This window comes from Heteronotia binoei, chromosome 1 (genome assembly GCF_032191835.1).
Source record: "Heteronotia binoei isolate CCM8104 ecotype False Entrance Well chromosome 1, APGP_CSIRO_Hbin_v1, whole genome shotgun sequence".
In the NCBI taxonomy this organism is placed as follows: Eukaryota; Metazoa; Chordata; class Lepidosauria; order Squamata; family Gekkonidae; genus Heteronotia; species Heteronotia binoei.
This window is the reverse complement of record NC_083223.1, coordinates 273,288,998-273,296,443: the sequence shown is the minus strand read 5'-3', so window position 1 is coordinate 273,296,443 and position 7,446 is coordinate 273,288,998. Positions and strand designations below refer to the sequence as shown.

Here is a 7,446-nt window from a genome sequence, read left to right as displayed (position 1 = left end):
ATATATATATATATATATATATATATATATATATAGGCCACTGTGTGACACAGAGTGTTGGACTGGATGGGCCATTGGCCTGATCCAACATGGCTTCTCTTATGTTCTTAATGATTCTAATTGTAGAGACAAAAGATTCCCCTGAAGTAAGAAAGGAAGAGGATGTTCGTTGTTAAGATTGTAATGTTCTCTCCTTCCCCCTGTCATTCTCCTGATTCCCCCCCCCAAAAAAAAGCCAAACTTTTTAGGCTTTCCCCCAGAATTCCCTAATTCACCTGCTGAATCAGATCAGAGAATTTGATTTGGCTTTTTTGCAAACTAATGTTTACCGAACGCAATCCCTATTCTCCACTCTACTTTTGTTTTCAAAACACTGTGAAGCAGAAGAGCAAGGTTTTGAGTCTAACAGCCGCTTAACATTCCCAAGGTGTAAGATTTTGAGAGTCAACCCTCCTTTCATCAGATACTGCGAAGTACTAGACTTGGAGAAAGTGGCTTAGTATTAGGCTAGGAGAAAGTGAACATGGGCTGCTAGGTCTTCGGATGACACCCTAACTGCCACACCACAGCAGTTCTCTGTGAAATTTACCTCAGAATCCATAGCTGAGGCACAGAGAATTAAACACAAAATCTGCTGCCTAAATCTGGGATTGGCTTTTGGCAGACAACTCCCTGTACTGACTAACTGGCGCGATACTTTGAGGAGGGCAACTCCTCACTAATTAACGCCACTCACTTTTGCTCTCTGCCTTGATGTGGTGATGAAGCAGATCATCGTTGTCTTTCGCAGGGTGCAGACAGAGGGTGACTCAACAGATACATTCAACATGCAAGCTTGGGTGGGGTGTTGATAGAGGATAATGCAAGCCAGGGATCTTGACGATGTTGTAATCTTCAGCTACTGGAGTTAACATAGAGAGCACACACATATGCATGGGTTTTCTGCAATCTTTTTTGGAGTTTGTTAATATTTATCTTCAGGTTCCTCCCAGTTCTTCCTTCATAGACCTAGTGAAAAAAACAACCCCCCATTGGTGATTGGTGTGGTGGAGAATAACAACTGGCCAGAGCCATCTCTCAGTGTACAGCATATATTTTAATTAGATAGTTAGTTTATATTCCACTTTTCTCAATCAGACATGGTTCAGTCCTTAGCATTTGGCCCCGCTGGTGGACTTCCTGATGGCACCTTGGTTTTGGCCACTGTGTGACACAGTGTGTTGGACTGGATGGGCCATTGGACTGATCCAACATGGCTTCTCTTATGTTCTTATGTCTGGGGCAGGAGGTGGGGGCAGCTGCAAATATAGACAACTTCAAGCGGGAACTGGAAAAACATGGAGCAGAGGTTCATCAGTGGCTATTAGCCACAGTGTATCGTTGAAACTCTCTGTCTGGGGCAGTGATGCTCTATATTCTTGGTGCTTTGGGGGACACATTGAACATAAGAACATAAGAGAAGCCATGTTAGATCAGGCCAATGGCCCATCCAGTCCAACATTCTGTGTCACACAGCGGCCAAATATATATATATATATATATATATATATATATATACACACACACACACATACACACTGTGGCTAATAGCCACTGATGGACCTCTGCTCCATATTTTTATCTAACCCCCTCTTGAAGGTGGCCATGCTTGTGGCCGCCACCACCTCCTGTGGCAGTGAATTCCACATGTTAATCACCCTTTGGGTGAAGAAGTACTTCCTTTTATCCGTTTTAACCTGTCTGCTCAGCAATTTCATCGAATGCCCACGAGTTCTCGTATTGTGAGAAAGGGAGAAAAGTACTTCTTTCTCTACTTTCTCCATCCCATGCATTATCTTGTAAACCTCTATCATGTCACCCCTCAGTCGACGTTTCTCCAAGCTAAAGAGCCCTAAGCGTTTCAACTTTTCTTCATAGGGAACCTTTCTTCATTGGGAGGACTTCTAGTGTCCTAGCCCCACTGATGGACCTCCTGATGGTGCCTGGATTTTTTTGGTCACTGTGTGACACAGAGCGTTGGACTGGATGGGCCATTGGCCTGATCCAACATGGTTTCTCTTACATTCTTTACAGCAGAGGTCCATCAGTGGCTGTTAGCCACTGTCAAGCATTGGAGTTTCAAAAGAATCAAGCGATGAGTAGAAACAAAGTATTGGTTTATTGATAATCCATGGTGCTCATACAAGGACCATATTGAAAGTGTTACAGTTTAACATATAGGAGCTGGCTTTAAGGAATACATCAAAGGGGTACTAAAGATTGCAAGCAATTCTAACAGATGCATGTGAAAAGCTACAATCACAGGTTCGGTTATCTTTTGCCGTTAGCAACATCCTGGGTCCCAGGCTCAGGCCTGGGAATCTTCCCAGGGAGGCACTATCTTCTAAGCTGGCATTCCTGCATTTGTTACAAGAGGTGCGAACTAGAGAATGGGTTACATAGCTTTGATATGCACTAGCACAGTAAGATAATAAACAATACAGCTCTCTACTAGAAATAAGTTGTATGCTTGACAGCCGCAGCATACTCTCTGTCTGGGGCAGTGATGTTCTGTCTTCTTGGTGCTTGAGAGGCAAGAGTGGGAGGGCTTCTGGAGTTCTGGCCCCACCAGTGGACCTCTTGATGGCAGCTGGTTTTTGGCCACTGCATGACACAGAGTTTTGTACTGGACTGATCCAACATGGCTTCCCTAACCAAAAATCACCCAGCAACTCCTAAGAAGCTGGAGAAACACTGTCAATCAAAGTAGATAATGATGCGGTAGATAGACCAGCCTTCAGACAAAATATGGCAGAATCCTATATGTACTATAATTATATTTACAAGCAACCACAAAAAAGCTAAGTATTATAATGTCAGTTATATTAAAAAAAAATCCGCAAAGCTTGACTCCAAGATCATGTGCCAAAGAAAAACAGACCTTGAGGAAGACAGATCAGCAGGTGGAGTTCACAGATTTGGAGCAAGAGATAGCTTTTCAATTGCAAATGGAGGTGGTTGGGAGTCTGTGAGTTCCAAAGAAAGGGACAGATCCAAGCGGGCTGCCGTGTTGCTCTGCAGCAATAGAACAAAGCAGTAGGCAAGTTGCACCCTTAAGACCAAGCAAGTTTTATTTAGAATGTAAGCTTTCGTATGCTCTCTGCTTAGAGCATACGAAAGCTGACGTTCCGAATAAAACTTAGTTGGCCTTAAAGAAAGGGGCAGTAAGAGAGACGCGTGAAACAGAAAGAAAAGTAAATGAAGGGTTAGCAGAGGAAAATAAAAATAAAAATAAACCGAAGGTGCAGCACGTGGGATCCAATAAAGAAATAGAAGCCAACCGTTCTAAGAAATGAGGGTCATGCGAATCTCACGATATTCAAGAGGAGAAAAAGCTAAGGCTGGGAAACCCACAAACACACGCTCCCCTTGCCTGCCCTATGATTTGTACTATAATTTGTGGAGAGCCAGTTTGGTGTAGTGGTGAAGTGTGCGGACTCTTATCTGGGAGAACCGGGTTTGATTCCCCACTCCTCCACTTGCACCTGCTAGCATGGCCTTGGGTCAGCCAGAGCTCTGGCAGAGGTTGTCCTTGAAAGGGCAGCTGCTGTGAGAGCCCTCTCCAGCCCCACCCACCTCACAGGGTGTCTGTTGTGGGGGAGGAAGGGAAAGGAGATTGTGAGCCGCTCTGAGACTCTTCGGAGTGGAGGGCGGGATATAAATCCTATATCTTCATCTACCTCACAGGGTGTCTGTTTTGGGGGAGGAGGGGAAAGGAGATTGTGAGCCGCTCTGAGACTCTTCGGAGTGGAGGGTGGGATATAAATCCAATATCTTCATCTACCTCACAGGGTGTCTGTTGTGGGGAGGAAGGGAAAGGAGATTGTGAGCCTCTCTGAGACTCTTCGGAGTGGAGGGCGGGATATAAATCCAATATCTTCATCTACCTCACAGGGTGTCTGTTGTGGGGGAGGAAGGGAAAGGAGATTGTGAGCCACTCTGAGACTCTTCGGAGTGGAAGGCGGGATATAAATCCAATATCTTCATCTACCTCACAGGGTGTCTGTTGTGGGGAGGAAGGGAAAGGAGATTGTGAGCCGCTCTGAGACTCTTCAGGGTGCAGGGCGGGATATAAATCCAATATCTTCATCTACCTCACAGGGTGTCTGTTGTGGGGGAGGAAGGGAAAGGAGATTGTGAGCCGCTCTGAGACTCTTCGGAGTGGAGGGTAGGATATAAATCCAATATCTTCATCTACCTCACAGGGTGTCTGTTGTGGGGGAGGAAGGGAAAGGAGATTGTGAGCCGCTCTGAGACTCTTCGGAGTGGAGGGCGGGATATAAATCCAATATCTTCTTCTTCTTCTTCTAATAAAGAATTTAGCTATATGCATTCGTACATATATTAGTACAAACCTTTTGTTACCAAATTAAGGTAGGCAGACTAGGCCCTTATGACGTCGGAGCGGTCACCCAGATTAGGCCCGGCAGGGGACATAACCTGCAGCCAAAGCTGCTGGTGGATCCTGTCCCACGGAAGAGACGGATAAAGGGCAGCTCTCATCCGAAACTCTTCATCGTACTGCAGCCACACCGGGCCACTGAAGGCCGTATAGCCCTCGTATATAATATCAAAATACTAAAAAAGGGCTGTAGCCCTCCAAGGCTGGGCCCGGGCAATCACCCCTGCATATATACAGAACCCTGGAAGCCAATTGGCCCAGGTTCTGTCCACCTTGTCAAATAACACATTAGCCGTAGATCCCTCCTCCTGTTAGGGTTGCCGAGTCCCCACTGACTGCTGGTGGGGAATTTTTTTCATGCGTGTCGCCTGAAAGTGACATATCGAGCCAGGCACATCATGTGGGGAAGCTCTAGGAATTCGAGGGAAACTGTATGGTTTCACATGGGGACGTTCTAGCAATCGGGGGGGGGGGAACTGTATGGCACCATAGAGTTCCCCCCCAAAAAAAATTCCTAGAGCATCCCTGCATGACATGACCAGTACAATACATTACCTCTGGGTGATGTCGTTATGCCATGCATTGTCACATGTGATGCAATTCGTATGTTGGGTTGCCAAGTCCGATTCAAGAAATATCTGGGGATTTTGAGGGTGGAGACAGAATTCAGGAGCTGGGTGCAAGGTTGCGACAAGTGTAATTGAACTCCAAAGGGAGTTCTGGCTATCACACTGACAGGGGCCACTGCACACCTTTTAAATGTCTTCCCTCCATTGGAAATAATGAAGGATAGGGGCACCTTCTTTTGAGACTTATAGAATTGGACCCCCTGGTGCTATCCTTTTGAAACATGGAGGGCACTTTGAGGAGAGGCACTAGATGCTATGCTGAAAATTCGGTGCATCTAACTCAAACTAACAGCCCCCCAGAGCCCCAGATGCCAGCAAATCAGGGAGGGACGGTGGCTCAGTGGTAGAGCATCTGCTTCGGAAGCAGAAGGTCCCAGGTTCAATCCCTGGCATCTCCAAAAAAAGGGTCCAGACAAATAGGTGTGAAAAACCTCAGCTTGAGACCCTGGAGAGCCACTGCCAGTCTGAGAAGACAATACTGACTTTGATGGACCAAGGGTCTGATTCAGTATAAGGCAGCTTCATATGTTCAGATCAATTCTCCATTATTCCCTATGCGAGTTGTTCTCCCTAAGGAATAATGAAGTGCCCAGCAGACATTCCTTCGCCACACTTTCTGATGACCCTGAAGTGGAGGGAGGACCTCCAAACCAGAGGATCTCCTGCCCCCACCTGGGGATTAGACGAAACAGAGAACCCTCTCGGTTTGACTTCGCGAACGAAGATTTAAGAAGGGTGCAGTAGTCCACGTCTGCTGCAGGCTCGCTGGTGGCTGACAAGACCAATGCGGGACAGGCAGATCCGGCCACAGTGGCTGCAGGGAAAAGTCTGATTTGGGGTTGGTGCTGTAGCAGTGCGATTCTTCCTCAATCTCCTTTTGTCCTCAAGACCAGCTATGCGTGCGTTCTCAAAGGAAGAGACAGCCTGGTGGATGGTGTGCCTCCATGCTTTGCGATCTGAGGCTAGGTCAGACCACTGGTGATGTGGTCTGAGAACCACATCAGAGAACCACAGTGAAGGTTAAAAGCAGTCAAAAAATACTATGGGGAATCACGAAAAGCAATAAATACCAATTCCCAATACTTTAAACAGAATTCAAAAAGCAGCCGCCAAAATAATTTTATGAAAAATTTAGTAAATATACAAAACATTCTACATCTATAAGATCATATCCACAGCAATACATTTAATAGCATGACTCATAAATCACAAATAAACAATTCGTTAAAGTCTCCAGAAGACTTCCAAAAGTTCAAAAAGGCGATTCTGCCATTCTTCCTGTGGTGGATTAAAGTGCTAGTGCGCTCCAATAGGCTTGTGGCCAATATTGATCTTAAAGGTTGATATATGCCCACGATTGAACTCGTGGGCATTCGATGAAATTGCTGAGCAGACAGGTTAAAACAGATAAAAGGAAGTACTTCTTCACCCAAAGGGTGATTAACATGTGGAATTCACTGCCACAGGAGGTGGTGGCGGCCACAAGTATAGCCACCTTCAAGAGGGGTTTAGATAAAAATATGGAGCACAGGTCCATCAGTGGCTATTTATTACTAATATGTCTAACAAATGTTGGAAATGCACTAAACAGGTTGGTTCTTTTTACCATATGTGGTGGACCTGTGAGACGGTAAAGGGCTATTGGAAAATGGTGCATGAAATATTACAGAAGATTATGAAGGCACGGATCCATTTCAAACCAGAACTAGTTTTATTGAACATTGGAAGATATTGGATTTATATCCCGCCCTCCACTCCGAAGAGTCTCAGAGCGGCTCACAATTTCCTTTCCCTTCCTCCCCCACAACAGACGCCCTGTGAGGTGGGTGGGGCTGGAGAGGGCTCTCACAGCAGCTGCCCTTTCAAGGACAACCTCTGCCAGAGCTATGGCTGACCCAAGGCCATTCCAGCAGGTGCAAGTGGAGTAGTGGGGAATCAAACCCGGTTCTCCCAGATAAGAGTCCGCACACTTAACCACTACACCAAACTGACTCATATTTGACACTGAACGTATTTCCTGAGGACTATTCCGAAGAAATGAGACATTTATTGGCGCACTTTAACACAGCAGCTAGGATTCTCTTGGCGCAGAGGTTGAAGTCTCAGGAAATTCCCACAGAAATGGACTTGGTGGGAAAAATTCTGGAAACAGCAGAGCTGGACTTTCTATCCCAGCTGTTGGCTGGGAAATCTAAAGAAGAAGCAAGAAAATATTGGATGAAATTTTATGCCTGACGGGGATGCACATATATCACCATTTCTGACTCAGTCTTTTATCGAAGAGGCATCTCCCACTCATCAGCTAACCCAGGCAACAGCCTCACACTACTATGCGCGTCCCCGTCAGAGGTTTTCTACGCACCCACTGGTTTATTT

At 45.9% G+C, this 7,446-nt stretch overlaps 1 non-coding gene across 1 annotated transcript; it reads left to right on the top strand.

Moving 5' to 3' along the window:
• The first annotated feature begins 5,401 nt into the window (after nt 1-5,401).
• Nucleotides 5,402-5,468, top strand: TRNAP-CGG (transfer RNA proline (anticodon CGG)). Its single transcript has one exon. It is a non-coding gene; the product is annotated as a tRNA-Pro (tRNA).
• The last annotated feature ends 1,978 nt before the right edge of the window (nt 5,469-7,446 follow it).